General features: G+C 39.7%; 1 protein-coding gene across 3 annotated transcripts in view; it reads left to right on the top strand.

Annotated features, from left to right (window-relative positions):
• Window positions 1-603: 603 nt before the first annotated feature.
• Window positions 604-25,034, top strand: part of WASF3 (WASP family member 3) — a 131,009-nt gene continuing 106,578 nt past the window's right edge. For all 3 annotated transcript variants that reach the window (XM_057490133.1, XM_036917374.2, XM_057490128.1), the window contains exon 1: window positions 604-755. The gene's annotated coding sequence lies outside the window, so the exon portion shown is untranslated. The remainder of the gene's footprint in view (window positions 756-25,034) is intronic.

The following is a 25,034-nucleotide window of genomic DNA, read 5'->3' as shown; positions in this document are numbered from 1 at the left end:
GTTGGTAGTTTCAGGGCTATCTTATGCTTAATACATATTGTGAATTTTCTCACATCTGCGGTGGAGAGAGACTGGAGATAGGGTATAAAACGGGAAGACTTTGTAGAGGGAGATGAGATTTTGTAGGCAGAATGTTAACGGATTTGACAAGGGCGTAACACCAACCGATGACATGGCTATAATCCTGTCAGGGTTGCCTGATCCTCAGCCCTGCAGGACGTCTGACAGCACACAGGTAGATAAACCTCTGTTTCCAGGTAGGGATAGGGTGTGGGTGGAAACTCAAAGGCATTGCAGTGGGTGCATCGTAAGCACCGGTGATACGGGGCCTCCACGATAATTGGCCCCAAATACCCTCACCTGGCCTCTCTGGAAGGCGCGCTGGCCAAAGCCTGGTCTTGAGCCGGGGGCTGGGGGCCGAGCGTGAGAGCCACCTCCTCCGCAATCCCCCGCCCCTCGGCGCAGACGCTCCGCGCTCCTATCGTTCCCCCATTGGCCGAAGTGCTCGCCAATCCTGGTGAAGCGGCCTGGCGAGCGGGCTCTGATTGGTGGAGCCGGCGCTGAGCCCCCCTCTCGCTCGGGCCAGGCCCCCGGCCCAGAGGGGGCGTGGCCGCGGCCGTGGCCGGGCCGGAGGCGGTGTCGTTGGCGCCGCTGCGTGCGGTGTGGTGCGGGGCGGGAGCGCCGGGCGGCCGCTGCGCGGCGGGACCATGGAGCTCCGAGCGCAGCCCCGGCGCCGGCGGCGGGACCCGGGACCGGTGAGTGCGCGCTGCGGCCGGACGGGGTGCCTGGTCCTGGCGCCTTCCCTGCTCGAGTTCGGGAGGGCGGCTGCCCCGGGTCAGGGCCGGGCGCGGGCCGGGTCCCCACAGCCCCGCGGCCAGTGAAGTTGCTGCAGCGTGTCGGGCGTGCTCGGGAGGGCGGCAGGGCCCACTGCGGGCCGCGGCGCCGCCCCGCGCCTTGCCCTGCCTCCCGCTGCATCGTCGCCGCCGTCTGCTGCGCCAGCCCCGGCTTCCCGCAGCCGTTGTCGCCCGCGCCGCCCTCCGGCCCCGGCGCTGCCGGGTGCGCACTACCCGGGCTGCGGGGCAGGCTGCCACCATGCCGGCCTCAGGTGGCGCCCGGGCCTCGGCTCGCGCCCCGTCCTCCGCTCAAGCCCCGCGCTCGACGCCCCGGGCTGCCCGGCGTCCGGGACATTCACATCCCTCTTGGCCCCGCGCGCCCTCGCCCTCAGCTGATCCAGCTCCGCGTGTCTGCCGCGCGGGTCCGGTGCTTGCAACCCTCAGCTTCGCTCTCCGCCCGCCTCTGCGCCCCAGAGCCCTGCGCCCGGTACTCCCTCTCCCGAGCTCCTGGCCTCAGCGGCTGGGCTCTCCGAGCACGGGGAAGGGGATCGGGCAGCCCGGCACATTGCAGGGCGAGAGGAGAGGGCGGCGCGCCGGGAGCCGCTCATCCTGGATGGATCAGCCCCGGGAGACTCGGTGAGCGGCGGGCGGGAGCTACCGCGCCGCCTCCGCTCTGGGGCTTCCGCGAGTGGAAAACCTTTCCCTCTCCGTCTCGGGTGTTTATGGGCAATGGCGTTTTCTTCTTGGATGAGCTTTTCTGCAAGTGACAGTTCCCTGGCGGAGAGCAGAGTTCTTAATTATTAAGAAACTAAGCGAAGGGTGTAGGGATGAATGGAAGCATCTCGTTTTCTTAGCTGCTATTGGGCGGAATAGGAATTCTTTCTCATTTGAGGATTAATTGTATTTTCGCAGTCACTACCAGCAATAATCTCTGAGTTTAAAAGAAAAATTTTAAAGGCCAGTTTTTGCCTGGAAGTTATCCAAGTCAAATGCATAAGGGGAGGGGCTAGCCACTTAAAATATTTTGCATCTTAAGAATTAGGTTTGTCTAAAACTTAAAATGTCTGCTTCTCCATCAAAACTAAGTTCCGAGTGTTATAATTGTCTTATTTTTCAATCACTTCTGGGCAAATTCTGTTGAACATTGGTTGCTTCGTTTTGTATAGGCTTTACCAACTTTCCTTTTCTAGCAGTGAAACAATGCAGTGATTCTCTAAAGCTAGTTCTTTTATCTACTTGAGAGGTTAAACAAAAGAAAGCTGGGTTTGACCTTTCCCATAGGCCGTTCTGATTGTGAGTCTGGTCTCCTTTTCTAATAGCGTCTCCAAATAGTACTCATTTTTCTTCATTTTTAAAGATCTTTATTTATATTCACGGAAGTAGAGTTTTTTTCAGATGTTAAAGCTCACTAGGTTGGAAAGTTTGATTGACTATATTTTTACAGTGTGACCTGTAGCCACTGTTTCCTTAAAACAGTGAAAAAAACCCTTGTTTTAGAACATCTGCATATAAAATTTGTTCTTGCCTTTCCAGTTGCTGATAGGAAGTTGCATTATGCGGTTGTTTTATCTGTTTATTTAAAATTAATGAATAGCTAGTGATGTGCTATACTCAATTCTGAAAATAAAGGTGGATGACCCTTTGCTTAAGTGGCCACGCCAACATTGTTGCCTCTTACCTATTCTCAGTGTGTCTTTGTAGACATACTTTATACTTCCCATAGAAACCTGCATGTGGCAAGTAACCTTTTGGTTATTGGAATGTTTCGGTTAAAGTAATTGTCTGTTGTAAGTGTTAACAAGAATTGTCTGTGTTAGTGGGCCAGTACCAGTGGTTTTCTTTTAAAGTTCCCAGAACTTTATTTGAAGAATAATCACAGATTATGTTTTTCACTTGGGTGCTGTTATTCATTCTCTTGGAAGTGCCTCCTCATCACTGTTGAGATCTTCAGTGCTCAACTTCTCTTTCACTCCTTTTTTTCTTAGTACCCTGTTTTCCTCTTTAAGGTCAGGTTTTCTTGGGACCTGCCCTTGGGCGTTTGGAACCAAATGCTGCTTGCAGTTCATGCATCCTTCTTCAGGGCTGGTTCTTTACCCATGGCTTAGTTCTATGCCGGTAATACAGACATATTCTATACCAGTAATATATAAATAATGCACATGGTAAAGTCAATTTAATATCACCAAGAGAGAGACATGGAATCAAAAGCATCAGTTTCTTTTTCCTCCTCTTATCATCCTAGTTCTATTTCTTCCTCCAAAAATTACCACACTTAATACTGTGGGGTGTAGCCTTTTAGATTTTTTTCAGTAAACTTTTTTTATTCGGAAGCCATTTAGTGACTGCCTAAGTAACCAGGCACTATTTTAATACTGGGCTTGCAGAAATATTGGATAAGAGCTTTCAAGGTGTTGATAGTCTACTGAGACAGATAATTTCAGCACAGCGCCATAATATCACAGTGTCATGTGATAGAGTCAGTAAGCAGTGAGGGCCATGGGGCAGCATGTGAATGACTGGATCCATTCTTTCACTTGCTTTAGTCATTCAGCATTCTTCAGGGTTTATAATATGTGCTGGGGATACAGATATAAGTAAGGCAGACACCTCCGTCAGCCCCAGATGAGCTTACTATCAGCTCTGCTCTTGGGCATTTTTAAGCACTGGTTATAATGCAGTGTATGACTAGGGCTCTGAAAGAGGCCAGCTGCAGGAGCTCATAGGAGCTTACCCAAGCTTAGGTTCTGTTCAGAGAGATGAGGAAAAGCTTCCCAGAGAAGTACGAGGAAAGGAATTGGTCATAGTCTGAATTGAGGAGAGAGTGTAGAGAAGCTTTTCAGAGAGATGGTACTTTACGGCAGCTAAAAACAAAGTTCAGTGTGAAAGGGCAAAGAAAGGGCATGAAGAAGATGAGACAGGAGCAGAAATGAGGGGCTGTGCTGCACAGGGTCTCACGATTCCTGTTACAGGAGTTTGGGCTCCTCCGTGGGCCATAGGAAGTGGCTGGAGAGTTGTGAGCCAAAGAAGGCATGAGCGGATTTGCCTTCTTTGGAGCAAATGGGGCAAGACTGGGAGGGAACTTCAAGGAGGGAGGAGTTCAGGGCAGTGCTGAGTTCTGGCTGCGCCCTTGGGTGGATGATTGTGCCTCTCTCAAGAGTGGGAATGGAGGGTAGCAGCTGCCATTTTGGGGAACAGCTGCTGGGTTATACTTGGCCTTGTTAAGTTGAAGGTGCTCTGGGACATAGTGTTCAGTTGTCTGCGTTTGGGGTCTGGGTGTTGGAAGACATCTGGACCATAGACACACGTCTGGGTGTTTTTAGCACCACGGTTCCCAGACCGTTTGCTGATGAGCCACTATGCACTCAGAGGGAGACCGCAGGGTATTAAATTGTTGAAGGAAACTCAGCACTATGTAACATATGCCAGGCCCTGCGGGGAGTACTGGCTCAGAGAGTTAACAGTTTCCACAGTAGGTTGCACTGCAGTGCTTCTGATGATGTCATGTTAGTAAAGCTGGGTTTTCAGTGGTTGCTGTTCCATGTGAAAATCAGTGCAGAACAGGAAATGAGGGAAGGGGTACCCAGTCTGACTCCAAGGTGCAAGAAGTTGTGGGGTGCTCAACAGGTGCACACATGCCACTAGTAAATACTTGTGGTTTGAGAATAAAATCAAAATACCCATTCTCTTTCAGATGAAGTATGCCATTTTCAAATGAGTACTAAGCTGCTAGGGCATAAATACTTATGTTATTTGAACTTACCTAACAGTTCAGTTAGGCATTTCTTTTGACCTGAGACACTAAGGGTGCGGTGAACAGAGAAAGTTCTGGAGCTTCTGTCTTTGGCTGTATTTGTTACTGGAGGCTGTTGGAGTAGATGAGGTTACAGAGAGAAAAGGAGTGGTGTCAGTGTGACCTGAGATACTCTTGTATTTAAAAGGTAGGCAGGAGAACAGGTTCCCACGCTGAGACTGCGAGGGACATCAAATGGTGTCTCAGAAGCCGTGGTCCCGGAGAACCTCGGCGGAGAGGGACGGCAACAGCCAGGGGTCATTAGCGATGCAGGTGACGGCAGTGGTGAGCCAGTTCGCAAGCGGGTTTAAGAGTGAGGGGGAGCCAGGAAGCGGTGCCAGTGTGTGGGGACAGCTCAAGCAGTGGTGCTGGTGGAGGGTGGCTGCAGGGTAGGTCAAGGCGGGCGTTTTTTTTTTTCCCTTTCAAATGGAGAGATCTGAGCCTGTTAAAGATCCAAGAGGGAGATGGTGCTAGGGAGCCATCCATTTAGATAGTGGTTTCAGCTTCCACTGGATTCAGCTCTAGGATATAATTACTGAATTTAGCAAGAGGAGTCTCAGGGGAGCCTTATCGCTGTGGGTCCACAAGTGAATGGCGCTGAGGCGGGGAAGCAAGCTGGTCAGGGCAGGCAGTTCTTTCTAAAACTTGGCAATGCCGAAGAAAGGCGAGCATGCACTAGAGAGGGACATCTGTGCAGGGTGAAATATTTTTTTATCATTGACTTGATTTTCTTTTATTCAGTCTTTTCAAAGAACACCCTTCTCCCTTCCTTTTAAGGTGTGTTGCGCTTAGGACTAGTTGGTCCTTCTCAGGGTGGGGTCCTCCGGTTTGCCTTGCCGTTTCCCAGGGCCTGGTGGCCCCTCAAAGTCCTGTTCTCTCTGTGGCTGTGCTGTCCTGTTCTCCTTTCTGAGGGGGTGCCTTCTCCTGTCAGAACTTTCTCTGCTAGCTACTTGCCTTACCTCAGGGCCAGCTCTGTGCGTGGTTTGTGTCAGCGCCTGCCTACTCTCCTCACAGATGTCCTTAGATTAGAATCATTTTTCCGTGCTCAGATTTAACTCATCATCTTTGGAGCCAGCTGTTCTGTTTCTTCTCCCCTGGGTCTGCTTCGTTGAGGTTAGCACTTTCCTTCTCTTGATCTTTTTTTTTTTTTTTTAATGTCCCAGAATCTCAGGGTATTATCTCATCTCTCAGGTCTACTAGAACTATCAGGTCTCTGAGCTCAGCATCTGGGGCCATTTCTCCACTTACTACTTGCGAAATTTTCCTGTGGTCCTGTTCTTAGGGTGCCCTCTGACCTCCTAGAACAATGGTCTTGAAATTGAGCTAAAGACATCTTCTATTGTATTATATTTTCTTGAACTTTTTCAGTTTTCCTTGTTTTTTCTTCTTTTAGTTTCTGGTTTTTGCTTCCTTTCAGTTGGTCCACAAAGGTTTAAATGCCTACTTTGTATTATTCTAGATAGTGGTGATAACAGTGTTATATGACCAAGCCCTTATCCTCCAAAAGCTAGAGAGGTCAGAGGGTAAATTGTCTCTCTAGCTAACTATAAACTCCCTGTGGGTGGAAACCAGACAGCATGGTGCTCTGGACTCAGTGCAGAGTAAGTGTGTTCCAGCTCTGTCAGGTTACCCTTAAACATTGTAGTCATGTAAATATGTCATTTAGGTCATAACCTTAGCTCACATGGTAATACTCAGAGCCTTCTCTGCCCCAGCCTGCCATTCTCCCACATCCTTTGTGATATTTGGTCTTTGAATATTTCCTTTTTTGGCTGTTGGCAGCCATAGTAGGTTTTAAAGCTTGTGCTGCAGTGCACGCAGCAGCCTCCTGTTCAGTTCATCGCATGACATCCTCTCCTAGTGCTGTTACCCATTTTGTGTACACGAACAGTTCAGTGAAGCTATATTACAGTACAAACGTGTGGATGTGATTGTGAACTAGAATCCCATGTGCCCATATTTAATCACTTAAATGGATGAAGTGTTGTCTTCTCTGTACATAGTAGACACTAATATTTTTTTCATCGACTGAATATGTCATAGGTTTTGAGTCACAGCCATACAATAAGAATAAGGTCACTACTTTGTAATTTTGGAAACTGATCTGAATCATTTTGCTCTACTAATATCACAGTTGTTTGTTCCGCCCCTCAAAATATGTACATGACACAGTTTGTGGTTTTGCCTGTTTGTTCTGTAATCCTGGGTTAGGGTATTCCCTAGACAGATTCCAGCTCTCAGTTGACATTGTAACTCTTTGCTGCCCTATTCTGTCCTTAGTTTAGAATCAGTGCTTATGGAGAGGCTTGCAGATTTCAGGAACAGCATCTACATACTGAGGGAGTAAAGTGTCTAGTTCAAGTTGAGGGACGACATTAACCAGAAAGGTGGCAGGTAGAGAGAGGAAGCAGCTTATGCATAAGTGTCGTTCTGAGAGAGGCTGTTCACAGCTTAGACTGAGGAGAAACTTACTTTCTGTCTTTTAAAAAATGAGATCTGAATTTTGAGGGGAAGACTATAATTTTCCAATGTAGGATACATGCCCATTTTCAATAGAAATAGAAAAACACATTTTATATTATAACTACCTTATAGAATTTAAAACATATCTTGGTTCTTGGTTTGCCATAGTATTTGTCTCCCATTTTGGTCCATCTTTTAGAGTTACTTATCCAGGTTTTTTATTTAAAAGCCAGAAATACACAGAAACCCCCAAACTCCCTAGTCACCTGTCTTTAGATTTTAATTACACACTGCAAACAACATTGTTTCCAAAGGCTTTACTAAAATGTGAACTATTCTTTGAGATATCCCTGGCAAGAAGATTATTAAAATGTTTCTCTTTTTTTGAAGTTGGCATTATAATTTTGAATGGTTACAAGGCTTATCAATGATAATGAAGTTCAACCTGAGCCATAATTAAATTTTTCTAGCTCCTGCACTGTTTGTCCATTGCGTTGCACAGGCTAATTAAAAACTTTCATTTCTGACGGGTCCAGTTCCTTCCATACTACTCCTCAAATATAAAATTCTGGAAATGACAAAACCTCAGGGCATCATTTGAAAGAATTGTATAGGGCTTATGCATTAAAAGGTTTAGAATAATTTTTTCTTTTAAGCTACATTTATGGTTACCTATTCTTGTTAGACAGTTTAAGAGCTTGTGGTTTCATTTCTTAGGCTATTTGGTTTCTAATGATTGTCAAATTTCATTTAAGACACAATGTATTGGCTTGCATTTTAATATTCATAGTTTCTCTTTTTAGACACTGATTTAACTTCAAACAACTATATAAGTGAAAGTCACAAATAGAGTTTTGTTTAAATAGAATATGTATAGTTTGAGATACATCATTATTGTTTGAGATGCTTATGATTTTATTGAACATAAACAGTGGAGGTTTGTCTTCTCCCCCACTAAATAAAGACTTGAATGAGCTTATAGAAAATACTCATGATAATAAAGCTGGATATGAGTAGTGAGAATCAAACAATATGCGGATAAAGAATTTAAAAAATAAGACCTGTACTTTCAACAAAGTTTGAGTCTCCCAGGTCAGTGTTTTAGATGTGATGGGCTAACTATTTTAATAATACAAGATTTCGGTGACTCAGCACAAGAACTGTCTATTTCCCACCCATGCTGAAGCTTAGTGTTGGGGACCTGGTGGGGTGGTTCTCAGAGCCACTCAGGTAGTCAAGCTTTCTCCACCTGGGACTCAGCCTCCAGTAGGAAGGGGGAACCTGCTCATTCCAGCTGGTGGGCAGGGAGAGAGCCAAGTCCCGTGGGAGGTCTTATGGGCCAGCACACAGCACTCCTCATCCCACAGGCCGGACTCAGACTTGGCCTTATTTAATGCACTATGGGTAGAAAATGTAGTCTGGCTGTGAACCCTGAAGAAGAGAGGGCATGGGTATTGGTGACATAACCATTCTGCCACAGGCTGACTGGGAACTTGGCTGAACATCCTGATGGCCAAGTTGGAAGGCAAGCATGCCCAGCTCTACACCGTAGTTTTTGCCTTCTGTAAAAAATCATACCAGTTTCCTTTCCTCAAGATGTTCCCCAACTTCACCTTGGGTTTTGTATAGGTTACACTGAATGCTTTAGTAGGAGGTGTGCTCAGGACATTTGTACAGTACACAGACAGTGGTTCTTATAGGTCTGATTATTGTAATGTCCTTAAATCAAGTTAAAACACAACTTAATAAAAACAGTTCTGCAGAGGGTCAAACTAACATGGTTTATGTACTTACAGTGGTAAGAATGAACACATTGCATATCCTTCAAAAAGCCATTCAGGAACACAATTAATCTCAAATGGATTTTTTGCTAAAAGGTGTGTAAAAGCTATTTTGAAGTTACATTGTCCGATGGGCTTGGTTTACTGGTGTTTTATGTTGTTAATTAAAGGTAGCTTTAGAGACCAAGAAGAGCGAGATGGTTGATTAATTTAGTGCACTGCATGCCAAACTTGTTATAGAACAGTGGTTGGTAAACCATAGCCTGTGGGATAAATCTGGCCTTTTGTCTGATTTTCTAGAGAAAATTTTATTGGAGCACAGACTCACCCATTCGTTTATGTATCATCTGGGGCTGCCGTAATGCTGCACAGCAGAGTCAAGTAGTTGCGACTGAGAGCGTTCAACCTGCGAAGTGTAAAATATTTACTCTCTGACCATTTACAGCAAAACTTCCTGTGCTCTGTTCTGGAGGATGGATTTCTGTCCTTTCTAATGGAGAACATGTTCTAGTGGGGGAAAAAGATGATAAGTAAGCAACATAAATATATGTAGTAATAATGGCTGTAAAGAAGATAAGCAAGGGGAGAGTGTGTCAGGGACTGCCACTTCAGAGAGTGAGGTCAGGGAAGGTGTCTCCAAGGTGACATTTGAGCAGAGGTGTGACTGAAGGTGAAGGAGTGAGCCAGTTAGACAAATATTTTGGGAAAGAGCCTTACAGAATAGCAAGTGGAAAGGCTCTTGAGGTCCAAGGAGGGCAGTGTGAGTGAGTGGTGTGTGTGGGGGTGGGGGTGGGGGGGGTGTCACAGAGGTAGAAAAGAGCCAGATCACGTAGGGTCTGTTAGACTATGGTGGCACTATGGATTTTGTTCTGAGTGGAGGAAGACCATTGCACAGCTTTGAGCAGGAAAATAGTGTTTGACTTAAAAAATTCAGTGATCTGCATATCTATCCCAAGAAGTTAGAAAGAAAGCAACAAACTAAACCCAGCAAAAGTAGGTGGACATTACAAAAGGAGAAATTAATGAAATAGAAAACAAATTACCTTAGAGAATGTCTACTATGCTAGTTACTCTTTTGAAAAGACTGATGGTGAGATTAATCGATTTCAGAAAGACAGAGGCACAAGTAGCCATTCTCAGGAATGAAAAAAGGAAACATCACAAAGGACCCTACAGACATATTCTAAAGGTTTTTAACAAGATTTGCTAATAAATTTGAACCTATCTTAAGTGGTTTAATTTCTCCTTTTTAGTGTGGTTTTTTACTCATTTAAATAACACCTGGGTTCATTTGTTTCAGTTTGTTGTCAGCTTTAGTCATGTCTCCCTCCTCATCCATCAACATCTAGTTGATTTTCTTTTCTTTTCAACATAGAATCATGCTTCCAAAAGTCAAAGCTCTACAAAAAGTACACTCAGAGAAATATCACTCCTTCCCACAGTCCTTAGACCTGACCCTGAGCCCCCTTTCCGCCTTGCAGATAACCAACCTCAGTGTTTTCTGGTTTCTTTTTGTGAAGATAGGAAGATGTATATATATTTTCCTATTTCCCTTTATTTTATATGCAGAAGGTATATACTGTATATGTTCCATTCACTTTACTTTTTTCTCTTAAAAATGTATCCTGGGATGTATTCCATGTCAGATCCTCTTCATCATTTTGCTTGTTTATTTTACAGCTGCATGGTGCTTGTGTGCACTGTGTGTATATAATGTGGTTTGGTCACCCTGGTTTCTTTGGGTATTTAGGTAATTTCCAATGTTTTGCAGTTATAATTAATACTGTTGCTGTGAATAAGCTTGTGTACATGTATTTTTGTACTGGAGGTTTAAAGTTTTGTGTGGAGGATAAAGTTCTAAAAGTTGGATTTCTGGGCTGAAGGGTAAGGCATATCTAACTTTGTTAGATATTGCTAGCTTCCCCTCTAAAGAGGTTGTATAATTTTGCAGTTCTACCAGCAGTGTGTGAATGCTTTTAATTTTTGCCAATCTCATAGGTGAAAAATGGTTATATTGGTATAGTTTAATTGCCTTTCCCCTATTATGGCTGAAGTGGAGCATCTTTTCATATGTTTAAGGGAAAGTTTTACATTTTTTTATAGGTTGTTTATTCAAATGTTTTGCCCATTTTAAAGATTTGTGCCTTTTCCCTTCAATTTTTAAAAGTTCTTTTCTGTTTTCAGGATAATAATATAACCTTTTATATGTGATGTGTATTAGAAATATTTTCTGCCAGTCCATTGTCTTGACTTTTCTGATTGTGTTTTGTGCCATGGAAAAGATTTTTTCATCATATTGTCAAATGTATCATGCTTTTATTTTATTGGGTATGGATTTTAAGTCAAGATCAGAAAACCCATGGTACAGGACTCCACCCAGTGATTTCTTCAAGAACTTGAGTAGTTTTCATTTTTTATATTTAGACTTCTGTTACATACTTATTCTGGTATGTGGTATAAGAAATATATTTAATTTCATCTTCTTCTTTAGATGATGGCTATTTAGTTGTCCCAACGCCATTTATAAGGTCCATCTTTGCCTGAGTCATTTAAGATGCCACCATTGTTAAGTATTAGATTTTCATGTATAAGTTGGGCCTATGTTTGGGTTTCCTATCACATTTCATTGGTCTGTCGGCCTTTTCATGTGCTACTACCACAGTTTCAATCATGAAGCTTTGTTTTAATATTTGGTAGGGCTAGTGCTCCTTTATAGCTCCTCCTTTTCAATGTTAACTAAGCTGTTCTGTGAGTTTGTCCACATGAACTTTAGTATCAACTCATCTAGCTCCATAAAAAGGCCTCTGAGTAATTTTTATTGGAACTGCATTATATTTATGTTAATTTAGGGAGACCTGACAACCTGATGAGTTGTGATGTCCTAACCAAGAACATGCGGATGTGCAAGCCTAATTTTGTGTGACTGTCAGGAGTGCATAAATCTGTAGGTTTCTTCATACAAGTTTTAAACACTCCTTGTTGATTTTTTTCTGTTTTGCTGTTGTAAATGGTGTTTCCTCTTTCATTACAGCTCCTACCTGGTTATTACTTGTGTATTTGAAGGCTGTTATTTTTTTTTTTTTTTTTTTTTTTATTTATTTTTTTTTTTTAGATAATTATTTTTTATTGAAGGGTAGTTGACACACAGTATTACATTACATTAGTTTCAGGTGTACAACACAGTGATTCAACATTTATATACATGATAATTCTAAGTACCAGCTATCACCATACCAAGTTGTTACAATATTTTGACTATATTCCTTATGCTATACATTACATCCCGGTTGCTTATTTATTTTACAATTGGAAGTGTGTACTTTTTCTTGGTTGTTGTTGTTAGGGCATCTCTCATTTTTATTGATCAAATGGTTGTTAACAACAATAAAATTCTGTATAGGGGAGTCAATGCTCAATGCACAATCATTAATCCACCCCAAGCCTAATTTTCGTCAGTCTCCAATCTTCTGAAGCATAACGAACAAGTTCTTACATGGAGAACAAATTCTTACATAGTGAATAAGTTACATGGTGAACAGTACAAGGGCAGTCATCACAGAAACTTTTGGTTTTGCTCATGCATTATGAACTATAAACAGTCAGTTCAAATATGAATACACATTTGATTTTTATACTTGATTTATATGTGGATACCACATTTCTCTCTTTATTATTTTTAATAAGATGCTGAAGTGGTAGGTAGATACAACATAAAGGTAGAAAACATAGTTTAGTGTTGTAAGAGAGCAAATGTATATGATCAGGTGTGTGCCTGTAGACTATGTGTTAATCCAAGCTAGACAAGGGCAATAAAACATCCACATATGCAGAAGATTTCTCTCAGAACAGGGGGGGTGAGGTTCTAAGCCTCACCTCTGTTGATCCCCAATTTCTCACCTGATGACCCCCCAGCGACTGTGCCTGTCTTAGGTTGTTCCTCCCTTGAGGAATCTTACCCGTCTCTGGCTAACCAGTCATCTTCCGGGGCCACACAGGGAAATGTTAAGTTGGTAAGTGAGAGAGAAGCCTTATTGTTTGAAATGGTTAGCTTTTTATTTCTTTGCATATTTATGCCCTGTGGCTTCTATGCCCAGCATTTGTCTTGAGGTATCTTTACCACTTGGAGGAGTTATGATACTCGGTAAATTTGATATGAGGCACGAATTCTATTTAAGAATTCGTTGTAATTAGGAAGGAAGAAGAAAAGCTATAGAAGTAGCAGGCGGAAGAAAACATGGGAAGATTGATTATTTCTTTGACATATCTTCTTGTAGAGTAACTTCAGCATGTATATATTTTAAGCTACTACTTAAATTGCGCACACACATTAACATAATAGGAGTATAGTTACATAACCAAAGCATACCTGTAATTACCAGCCATCTCCAGTGAAACCAAGAAAACCAGTTAGGCACCCTAGGCATTTGTGAAAACTTATCAATGATATGATGGTTATTATCTAACTGAATTTGAATAGTTTGAGAAAAATCAGACAAATTAAAACAACCCATTCCTGGGCACTGTTCACATCCCATATGTTCTTTTAACAGTAAATAGTCTGTAGTTGTAAGATTTTGGAGCGCTACAATTTGCACTTCTCCTAATTCTTGGTTGAGTTCCAACAGTATAGATCCAGTCAAATTTGTTGTTTTACTGTATGCACAGGCCAGCTTAGATATCTCCTTCATTCCCATGGCAAGTCCAGGAGCTGGTGGGATGAGTGCATCTACAGCTGTAGCAGTGCGTGGATCTTTGTTGGGGTTTTTTGATGATCATCTTCTGGCATGAGTCTTCCCGAGAGTGCTGATGTTGGAAGTTCTCTTTCATATCGTTTCTTAGTTCATTTTCGGGGTAGCCAAATTAGGCTTTGATCCTCTGTATAAACACAAACAGACCCTTTGCCTACACTTTTATATGTCCTTTATATTATTGTGTAGAACTCATTAGAGGTCACCACATAGGAACTGCATTTTTTTTTTTTTTTAATCATTAATCTACACTTACATGACGAATACTTACGAATACTTTGTTTACTAGGCTCTCCCCTATATGTTATTTTTTTGTATGTTAATTTTATATCCTGCTACCTTGCTGAATTCTTTTTTTTTCTTTTGAGTTAGTTTCATCATTGATTCTTTTTGGTTTTCCAGGTTTACTCTCATGTCATCAGCCAATAAAGAGTTTTCATTTTTTCTTTCCATTGTTCCTGTCTTTGTTTTCCCTTATCTGATTGCATTGGTGAATACCTTCAGCATAATGTTAAATATTAGAGGAAGAGAGAGAGGGCATCCTTGCTTGGGCTGTGGCCTCTAGGTCTTGCTGCCCCGGCTCACTTGGGGATGCACATGTGCACATTCCCTCTCTGTGCCTCTCAAATCATGTTAAGAAGTATTCATCCCTTCCGATTTATTCAAGAGAGTTTTTAAAAAAATTAGGAGTGGATGTTAAGTTTTGTCAAGGGTTTTTTCAGCCTTTTTGGAGGTAATTATATGAGTATGGTGAAATTACAGTATGAATTCTAAATTTGCTAACATTGAACTGTTCTTGCATTCCTGGTATAAACTCTTGATGTGTTGTTAGAGTTTGTTCTCTAATATTTTTATTTCAGATTTTTGCACCAATGTCTGTAGGTGGTATGGCTTCTAATTTTCCCTTTTTTTGCCCTCTTAATCATGTTTAGATATTAATGTTTTGCTTGATTCATAAAAAAAAGTTTGTAAGTCACTCTTTATTTTCCATGTTTTATAACAATTTATGTAATATTGGGTCCGTCTGGTTTCTCTAAAGATTTGATAGTATTCCTCTGTGATATTATCGAGGTTTGATTTTTTTGTGAGGTAGTTCTTTGATAACTTTTTCTAATTCTTCTGGGAAAATTATTTGGTTTATGTGTCCTATCTCTATTGGGGTCCATTTTAATACACTGTATATTCCTAAGAAATTACCACTTTCATCTAGGTTTTGAAATGTACTTGCATAGAAGTATACAGAGTAGTCTTATGATTTACATATTTTTATCTTTTTTTGTATTTGTATATTTCCCCCTTTTTTTCTTTTGTAAAATTCATGGGTACTTTATTTCAGTTATTTTATTGTGGTAAAAAATACATAAAATAAAATTGACCGTTTTAACCATCTTTAGGTATACAGTTCTGTGGCAGTAAGTAAATTCACACTGTTGTGTAGTCATCACCACTACCCATTCTAGAACTTTTATCTTCTTCCCATACCAGAATTCTGTATCAATTGAAACCTTCCCCCCGACACACACACACACACACACACACACACACAGCCACCATTCTGCTTTCCATGTCTGTGAATTTGACTTAAGTCTACATACCTCAGATAAGTGAACGGCTCCTTTTGGTTTACCTTGTTCTCTTCGTAGCTTTTTGAATTAGGAATGTAATGTATTTCCCTAATTTTCTTTAAAAAATTGATATAGGTGTTTAGGGACTCTGAATTTTCTTCTGAATATTGCTTTAAAATTTTCCATGGATTCTGATAAGTGATCTTGTCATTCTCATTATTTTTCATCAGTTCTGTGATTTGTTTATAAATATAGTCCCTTTCATCCAAGAATAGTTTACATTTTTAGATGGAAATGTTTTTTAATTTTTAGTATTTAATTTCTAGTTTTCTTTTCCTGATTTCTTTTTTATTAAGTTTCGTAAATTTAATTGATATAGAAAAATCTACACATCAGAAGTGTAGAGGTTGGTGAATTTTTACAAAATGTATTCACTCATGAAACCAGCAGCCAGAACAGTACAGTGCCCCCATGTCAGTACCCCACCCTCAAAGGGCAACCACTATGCTGATTTCTAAATGATGAGTTTTGTCTGGTTTTGACTTTAGATCATTATTACATATGGTTTATTTTTAGATCTTTTGTTCAGCAGTTTTGTTAAATCACCTGTGTTCCAAGTACCTGTAGGTCATTCATTCTTTTTGCTGTATGTCCTTTCATCATGTGACTGTGCCACAATTCATTCATCCTTATGTCCTTCTTGTGGGCATTCATATTGCTTCCAGTGTTTTTTATTTCTAGTTTGTTTTTTTGTTTTGCATTGTGATTAAAGGTTATTGTTTATAATATATGTATTTGGTGGCTGTCTTCATGATTTCTTCATGCCCTAATACAGGATAAATGTTTTGTGTTTGTTCGAAGAAGGTATATTTTCTATTATTAGAGGGTAGTGTTCAATTATATCCAAAAAAACTACTTTATTGATGATATTGTTTAGATCATTTATGTCTTATTTTTTTCCCCTTTGACTTGTTTTGTACTGAATGATGTGTAATTCTTTTACTTAAAGTGAGTTTCTGTTTATTTCTTCTTGGGTGTAGTTTCTGTTACTTGGTACACAGATATTAATAACAGTTCTTTTTCATTGTGAAATAATGCTTTTAGCATTTACCCATTTGAATACTTTGTTTTAAATTTTATTTTGTCTGGTCTGATTGTAACCTAAGTGCTTCCATTTGCCTGGTAAGTGTCCATCCCTTCATTATTAGCCTTTTTGAATCACTGCAATTTAAGTATGTCTCATATATACAGCATAGAGTTGGGCTTGCTCTCTAAGCAAGTTTGAAAATCTTCAAATAGACACGTTAAGCTCATTCACATTAATTATTATAATTAATATGTTGGTTTTTGATTCTCATCTGTTACAGTTATTGTTTGTATTATGCTTACTATGTTCACCATTATTAGATGTTTTCTGTGAGTTAAAAAAAAAACTTGCTATCTGGGAAGGACTAAATTTTTGTTCTAGTAGTTGCCTTTCAATTATGTACCTTCTATAGTGCCTTTAATCCCTTTCCCATTTTAAACCTGTCTTTTTACTATCTTGTATGTCAGCTTTTAATGGCATCCTTTGGTTCTCATCTCTTACCCACACAATAGTCAGTGATCTTGCCATTTTCTCTTTTCTATCCCTTCCCATTATTTTAGTTGCTTTCTTCTACTTTGTCAGAACATGTGTTTACATACCATTCTTCTTTCCATGACCCCAGTCTTGTTTTAGTCTTAGTTCCACAGTTAAGTACATAAACTGCTTACTTCTTCATTGATCCCTTTGCTTACATTTCTTCAGTCACTCCATGGTTAGAAGGAGTACAGGCCCAAATGCATCCGTTGAATATTGTGGATTAACTTCTGTCCTATGCATCTGTAACGTATTACAGGCATGCCTTGTAAATGCCCTTTGCTTTCTTGTGCTTTGCAGATACTGTGTTTTTTTTTTCACAAATTGAAGGTTTGTGGCAACTCTGCAGTGAGCCAGAATGTCAGTGCCATTTTTCCAACATTTGCTCACTTCATGTTTCTGTGTCACTCTTTGGTAATTGTTGCAATATTTCAAACTTTTTCACTCCTAATATTTGTTATATATTAATATCTGTGATCAATGATTATAACTTGTTGAAAGCTCAGGTGAGGTATTTACATTATTTTGAGACGTAATGCTGTTGTACACTTAATAGACTACATTATAGTGTAAACATAACTTTTATGTGATCTGGGAAACCAAAATAGTAATTTGACTCACTTTATCACAATATTAGCTTTATTGCAGTGGACTGGAACTGAGCCCATATTTCTGAGGTATGCCTGTAGTTGTGTATCTTTGGGAGAATTGAGAAGATAGTTACTGAAATCATTTTTTGTGTCTGTGGTTCAGATGGTGAGCCTGGGTTGAGGATGGAGATTAGAGTCCTCTGGAAGGGTGCTGTGGAAATGGTCTGTGGGTTCTCACTTTTTCAAATATTTTTTATGACCCTGATAGTCAAAGTACAGCTTGGCCACATAAACCCTTGTTCTCACTCTTTTTTCTTAACTTCTTAAAAATGATTTTCTACTTTTGTTTTGTACATTGTTTCAGTAAGTCTGATGCCAGTCTGATTCTCTGTTCTTGTAAGTTACTTCATCTTTATATGCTTGGCTTTATATTGGGGCTCTCTAGTCTGTTCCATTGGCCTATGGGTCTGTTCTTGTGCCAGTACCAAATTGTCTTGATTACTGTGGCTTTGTAGTAGAGCTTGAAGTCAGGGAGTGTAATCCCTTTAGCTTTATTCTTCCTTCTTAGGATTGCTTTGGCTATTTGGGGGTTTTTGTGGTTCCATGTGAATTTTAGAACTATTTGTTCAAGTTCATTGAAGAATGCTGTTGGTATTTTGATAGGGATTGCATTGAATCTGTAGATTGCTTTAGGCAGGATGGCCATTTTGACAATATTAATTCTTCCTATCCATGAGCAGGGGATGTATTTCTATTTATTGGTGTCTTCTTTAATTTCTCTCATGAATGTCTTGTACTTTTCAGGGTATAGGTCTTTCACCACCTTGATTAGATTTATTCCTAGTTATTTTATTTTTGATGCAGTTGCGAATGGAATTGTTTTCCTGATTTCTCTTTTTGTTAGTTCATCATTAGTATATAGGAATGCAGCAGATTTCTGTGTGTTAATTTTGTATCCTGCAACGTTGCTGAATTGTTATTAGTTCTAGTAGTTCAGGGGTAGATTCTTTAGGGTTTTTTATGTACAATATCATATCATCTGTAAACAGTGGCGACTTAACTTCTTCCTTGCCAATCTGGATACGTTTTATCTCTTTGTGCTGTCTGATTGCCATGGTGAGGACCTCCAGTACTGTGTTGAATAAAAGTGGGGAGAGTGGGCATCCTTGTCTTGTTCCCGATCTTAGAGGAAAAGCTTTCAGCTTTTCGTTGTTAAGTGTGATGTTGGCTGTGGGTTTGTCATATATGGCCTTTATTATGTTGAAGTACTTGTCCTCTATACCCATTTTGTTGAGAGTTTTTATCATGAATGGTTATTGAATTTTGTCAAATACTTTTTCAGCATCTGTGGAGATGACCATGTGCTTTTTTCCTTTTTGTTGATGTGGTGTATGATGTTGATGGATTTTTGAATATTGTACCATCTTTACATCCCTGGAATAAATCCTACTTGATCATGATGGATAATCTTTTTGATGTATTTTTTAAAAAAATATTTCTTTATTTTAGTCTCTCTAACAGCTAACTGCTTAGAGAAAAAATTATAACAATGTATTGTGTATTATAGCATATTTTAAAGTGACATGTATGAAACAATGGCACAAGGATGGAGAGGAATTGGGAATACACACTTATAAGGTCCTTACTCTATAAGTAAAACATTAAAAAGGAGTATGAATAATAAGTCAATAAATAAGTGAAGAGAAATCATAAAATTAAGTCCATAAAGGCAGGAGAAAACAAATTGAATAAAAAAACATCTTGCAAGAAGATAGATTTCAATCCAACCATATCAATAGTCACTTTAATGTGAATAGTCTAAACATGCCAGTTAAAAGACAGAGATTGACAGACAGGATTTAACAAAAGAAGAAAAAGCAAGACCCAACTATATGCAGTCTACAAGAAACCTATTTTTTTTAATTAAGGTATCATTGATATACACTCTTATGAAGGTTTCACAAGAAAAACAATGTGGTTATTACATTCACCCTTATTATTGAGTCACCCCCTATACCCCATTGCAGTCACTCTCAATCAGTGTAGTAAGATGCCTCAGATCCTTATTTGTCTTCTCTGAGCTACATCATCTTCCCGGTGACACCCCACACACCATGTGCACCAATCATGATATCTCACAATCCCCTTTTCCCTCCCTCCCCACCCGTCCTCCCCCATCACTCCCCTTTGGTAACCACTAGTCCCTTCTAGGGGTCTGTGAGTCTGATGCTATTTTGTTCCTTCTGTTTTGATTTGTTGTTACACTCCACAAATGAGGGAAATGATTTGGTATTTGTCTTTCTCTGCCTGACTTACCTCACTGAACATAATATCCTCTAGCTCCATCCATGTTGTTCCAAATGGTAGGATTTGTTTCTTTCTTAGGGCTGAATAGTATTCCATTGTGTATATGTACCACATCTTCTTTATCCATTCATCGACTGATGGACACTTAGGTTGCTTCCATACCTTGGCTACTGTAAATAGTGCTGCAGTAAACATAGGGGTGCATATGTCTTTTTGAATCTGAGAAATTGTTTTCTTTGGATAAATTCCTAGGAGTGGAATTCCTGGGTCAAATGGTAATTCTATTTTTAGTTTTTTGAGGAACCTCCTTATTGCTTTGCACAATGGTTGACCTAATTTACATTTCCACCAGCAGTGTAGGAGGGTTCCTCTTTCTCCACATCCTCACCAGCATTTGTTGTTCCTTGTCTTTTGGATGTTGGCCATCCTCATTGGTGTGAGGTGATATCTAATTGTGGTTTTAATTTGCATTTCCTTGATAATTAGTGATGTGGAGCATCTTTTCATGTGTCTGTTGGCCATCTGAATTTCTTCTTTGGAGAATTGTCTGTTCATATCCTCCGCCCATTTTTTAATTGGGTTATTTGCTTTTTGGGTATTGAGGCATGTGAGTTCCTTATATATTTTGGATGTAAACCCCTTTTCAGATATGTCATTTACAAATATATTCTTCCATACTATAGGATGCCTTTTTGTTCTGCCGATGGTGTCCTTTGCTGTACATAAGCTTTTTAGCTTGATGTAGTCCCATTTGTTCATTTTTTTATTTTGTTTCCCTTGCCTGAGGAGATGTATTCAGGAAAAAGTTGCTCATGTTTATATTCAAGATATTTTTGCCTATGTTTTCTTCTAAGAGTTTCATGGTTTCATGATTTGCATTCAGATCTTTGATCCATTTCGAGTTTACTTTTGTGTATGGAGTTAAATAATAATCCAGTTTCATTCTCTTGCATGTAGCTGTCCAGTTTTGCCAATACTAGTTGTTGAAGAGGCTGTCATTTCCCCATTGTAAGTCCATGGCTCCTTTATCATATATTAATTGACCATATATGCTTGGATTTTTATCTGGGCTCTCTAGTCTGTTCCATTGGTCTATGGGTCTGTTCTTGTGCCAGTACCAAATTGTCTTGAGTACTGTGGCTTTGTAGTAGAGCTTGAAGTCAGGGAGCGTAATCCCTGCAGCTTTATTTTTCCATCTCAGGATTGCTTTGGCTATTTGGGGTGTTTTGTGGTTCTATATGAATTTTAGAACTATTTGGTCTAGTTCACTGAAGAATGCTGTTGGTAGTTTAATAGGGATAGCATTGAATCTGTACATTGCTTTAGGCAGGATGGCATTTTGCCAATATTAATTCTTCCTATCCAGGAGCACGGGATCTATTTCCATTTGTGGGTATTCTCTTTAATTTGTCTCATGAGTTTCTTGTAGTTTTCAGAGTATAGGTCTTTCACTTCCTTGGTTAGGTTTATTCCTAGGTATTTTATTCTTTTTGATGTAATTGTGAATGGAATTGTTTTCCTGATTTCTCTTTCTGCTAGTTCATCATTAGTGTATAGGAATGCAACAGATTTCTGTGTATTAATTTTGTATCCCACAACATTGCTGAATTCATTTATTAGATCTAGTAGTTTTAGAGTGGATTCTTTAGGATTTTTTATGTACAATATCATGTAATCTGTAACCAGGAACAGTTTAACTTCTTCCTTGCCAATCTGGATGCCTTTTATTTCTTTGTGTTGTCTTACTGCCGTGGGTAGGACCTCTAGTACTATGTTGAATAAAAGTGGGGAGAGTGGGCATCCTTATCTTGTTTCTGATCTTAAAGGAAAAGCTTTCAGCTTCCTGCTTGCTGTTAAGTACGATGTTGGCTGTGGGTTTGTCAAATATGGCCTTTATTATGTTGAGGTACTTGTCCTCTATACCCATTTTGTTGAGAGTTTTTATCATGAATGGATGTTGAATTTTTTCGAATGCATTTTCAGCATTTGTGGAGATGATCATTTGGTTTTTGTCCTTTTTGTTGATGTGGTGGATGATATTGATGGATTTTCGAGTATTGTACCATTCTTGCATCTCTGGAATAAATCCTACTTGATCATGATGTATGATCCTCTTTATATATTTTCGAATTCAGTTTGCTGATATTTTGCTGAGTATTTTTACATATATATATATTCATCAGGGATATTGGTCTGTATTTTTCTTATTTTGTGGTGTCTTTGCCTGGTTTTGGTATTAGAGTGATACTGGCTTCATAGAATGAGTTTGGAAGTATTCCCTCCTCTTCTATTTTTTGGAAAACTTTAAGGAGAATGGGTATTATGTCTTCTCTAATGTCTGATAAAATTCAGCAGTGAAGCCATCTGGTCTGGGGATTTTGTTCTTGGGTAGTTTTTTGATTACCAATTCAACTTTGTTGCTGGTAATTGTCTGTTCAGATTTTCTGTTTCTTCCTGTGTCAGTCTTGGAGGGTTGTATTTTTCTAGAAAGTTGTCAAATTCTTCTAGGTTATCCAGTTTGTTAGCATATAACTTTTCATAGTATTCTCTAATAATTCTTTGTATTTCTGTGGTGTCCATAGTGATTTTTCCTTTCTCATTTCTGATTCTGTTTATGTGTGTAGACATTTTTTTTCTTGATAAGTCTAGCTAAGGGTTTATCTATTTTGTATATTTTCTTGAAGAGCCACCTCCTGCTTTCATCGATTCTTTCTGTTGTTTTATTCTTCTTGATTTTATTGATTTCTGCTCTGTTCTTTATTATGTCCCTCCTTCTACTGACTTTGGGCCTCATTTGTTCTTCTTTTTCTAGTTTCATTAATTTTGAGTTTAGACTGTTAATTTGGGATTGTTCTTCTTTCCTGAGATAGGCCTGTATTGCATACTTCCCTCTTAGCATGGCCTTCGCTGTGTCCCACAGATTTTGCAGTGTTGAGTTTATTGTTTTCATTTGTCTCCATATATTGCTTGATCTCTGTTTTAGTTTGGCCATTGATCCATTGATTATTTAGGAGCTGTTGTTAAGCCTCCATGTGTTTGTGGGCTTTTTTGTTTTCTTTGCATAATTTATTTATAGTTTCATACCCTTGTGGTCTAAGAACCTGCTTGGTACAATTTCAATCCTTCTGAATTTACTAAAGATCTTTTTGTGGCCTAGTATATGATCTGTTTTGGAAAATGTTCCATGTTGCACTTGAGAAGAATGTGCACCCTGCTGCTTTTGGGTGGAGTGTTTTGTAGATGTCTGTTAGGTCCATCTGTTCTAATTTGTTGTTGAGTGCCTCTGTCTCCTTACTTATTTTCTGTCTGGTTGATCTGTCCTTTGAAGTGAGTGGTGTGTTAAAGTCTCCTAAAATGAATGCATTGCATTCTGTTTCGCCTTTTTATTCTGTTAGTATTTGTTTCACATATGTTGTTGCTCCTGGGTTGGGTGCATAGATATTTATAATGGTTATATCCTCTTGTTGGACTGACCCCTTTATCATTATGTAATGCCCTTTTTTGTTTCTTGTTGCTTTCTTTATCTTGAAGTCTATTTTATCTGATAAAAGTACTGCAACTCCTGCTATTTTCTCCCTATTATTTGCATGAAGTATCTTTTTCCATCCCTTCACTTTTGATTTGTGTATATCTTTGGGTTTGAAGTGCATCTTTTGTAGGCAGCATATAGACAGGTCTTGTTTTTTTATCCATTCAGAAACTCTATGTCTTTTGATTCTGCATTCAGTCCATTTACATTTATTACAATTATTACAATTAATGCCATTGCAAGCTTTAGATTTGTGGATACCAAAGGTTCAAGGGTAGCTTTTTACATTCTAACAGTCTAACTTAACTCACATAGTACTTTATTACAAACACAATCTAAAGGTTTTTTATGTTCTTCCCTTCTTTTTCTTCCTCCTCCATTCTTAATATATTAGGTATCATATTCTGTCCTATTTGTGTATCCCTTGACTGACTTTGGAGGTAGTTGATTTAATTTTGCATTTGCTTAGTACTTAATTGGTCTACTTGTTTTACTTCGGTTTTATTTTCTCTGGTGACAGCTATTTAGTCTTAGAAACACTTCCATCTATAGCAGTCCCTCCAAAATACACTGTAGAGATGGTTTGTGGGAGGTAAATTTTTTTCAACTTTTGCTTATCTGGAAATTGTTTAATCCATCCTTCAAATTTAAATGATAATCTTGCCAGGTAGAGTATTCTTGGTTCAAGGGCCTTCTGTTCCATTGCATTAAATATATCATGCCACTCCCTTCTGGCCTGTAAGGTTTCTGTTGAGAAGTCTGATGATAGCTTCATGGGTTTTCCTTTGTATGTGATCTTTTTTCTCTCTCTGGATGCTTTTAATATTCTGTCCTTATCCTTGATCTTTGCCATTTTAGTTATTATATGTCTTGGTGTTGTCTTCCTTGAGTCCCTTGTGTTGGGAGATCTGTGCATCTCCATGGTTTCAGAGACTATCTCCTTCCCCAGATTGGGGATGTTTTCAGCAATTACCTCCTCAAGGATATTTTCTATCTCCTTTTCTCTCTCTTCTTCTGGTACCCCTCTAATGCAAATATTGTTCTGTTTGGATTGGTTACATAGTTCTCTTAATATTCTTTCATTCCTAGAGATCCTTTTTTTCTCTGTGTGCCTCAGCTTCTTTGTATTCCTCTTCTCTGAATTCTGTTGTATTTACCATCTCCTCTACTTCATCTAATCTGCTTTTAAATCCCTCCATTGTGTATTTAACTTTGGATAATGTATTTTTCAAAGTTTCTATCTAGTTCTTGAATTCCTCCCTGCGGTCTTGAATATTTTTCTGTAGCTCCATGAGCATGTTTATGATTTTTATTTTGAAATACTTTTCAGTAAGATTGGTGTATTCAGTTTCACTTTGCCCTCTTTCTGGTGTTTGTGGGATTTTGGTTTGTACTAGATTCTGTTGACATTTCATATTTGTAGTAATAACTTGGTGTAGGTGTCCCCCTCTAGTGCCCAGAAGCTCTCTATTCTCTGCAGCTGCTCAGCCCCTGGAGCGATGGTGGGGGTCGCAGGCGAGTGGCACTGGTGTCTGTCAGGACAAAAGAGCTCTTTCCTGCTTCCTGGCTGCAGTGCCTGTCTCCAGTGTCAGGGCAGCAAGCTGAGCCTGCAGGGAGGAGCCTCTGTGCTATGCACTTGTCGCTCCCATAGCTGGGGCCTCCCTCTGGTTGGTTTGGTGCAGTGGTGGTGGCAGCAGGTTTGTGAGCCAGTGCTGGTCGTGTGGAAGGAGCAGCAGGCTGTGTATCACAGTAGGGAGCCTTGGAGCTACGTTTCCAGCCAGGGGGATGGAGCTCCCAAAGCTCCTGA

This window comes from Manis pentadactyla, chromosome 2 (assembly GCF_030020395.1).
Source record: "Manis pentadactyla isolate mManPen7 chromosome 2, mManPen7.hap1, whole genome shotgun sequence".
Classification (NCBI taxonomy): Eukaryota; Metazoa; Chordata; class Mammalia; order Pholidota; family Manidae; genus Manis; species Manis pentadactyla.
Note: the sequence above shows the minus strand (reverse complement) of the source record. Positions and strands in the feature narration are given on the sequence as shown.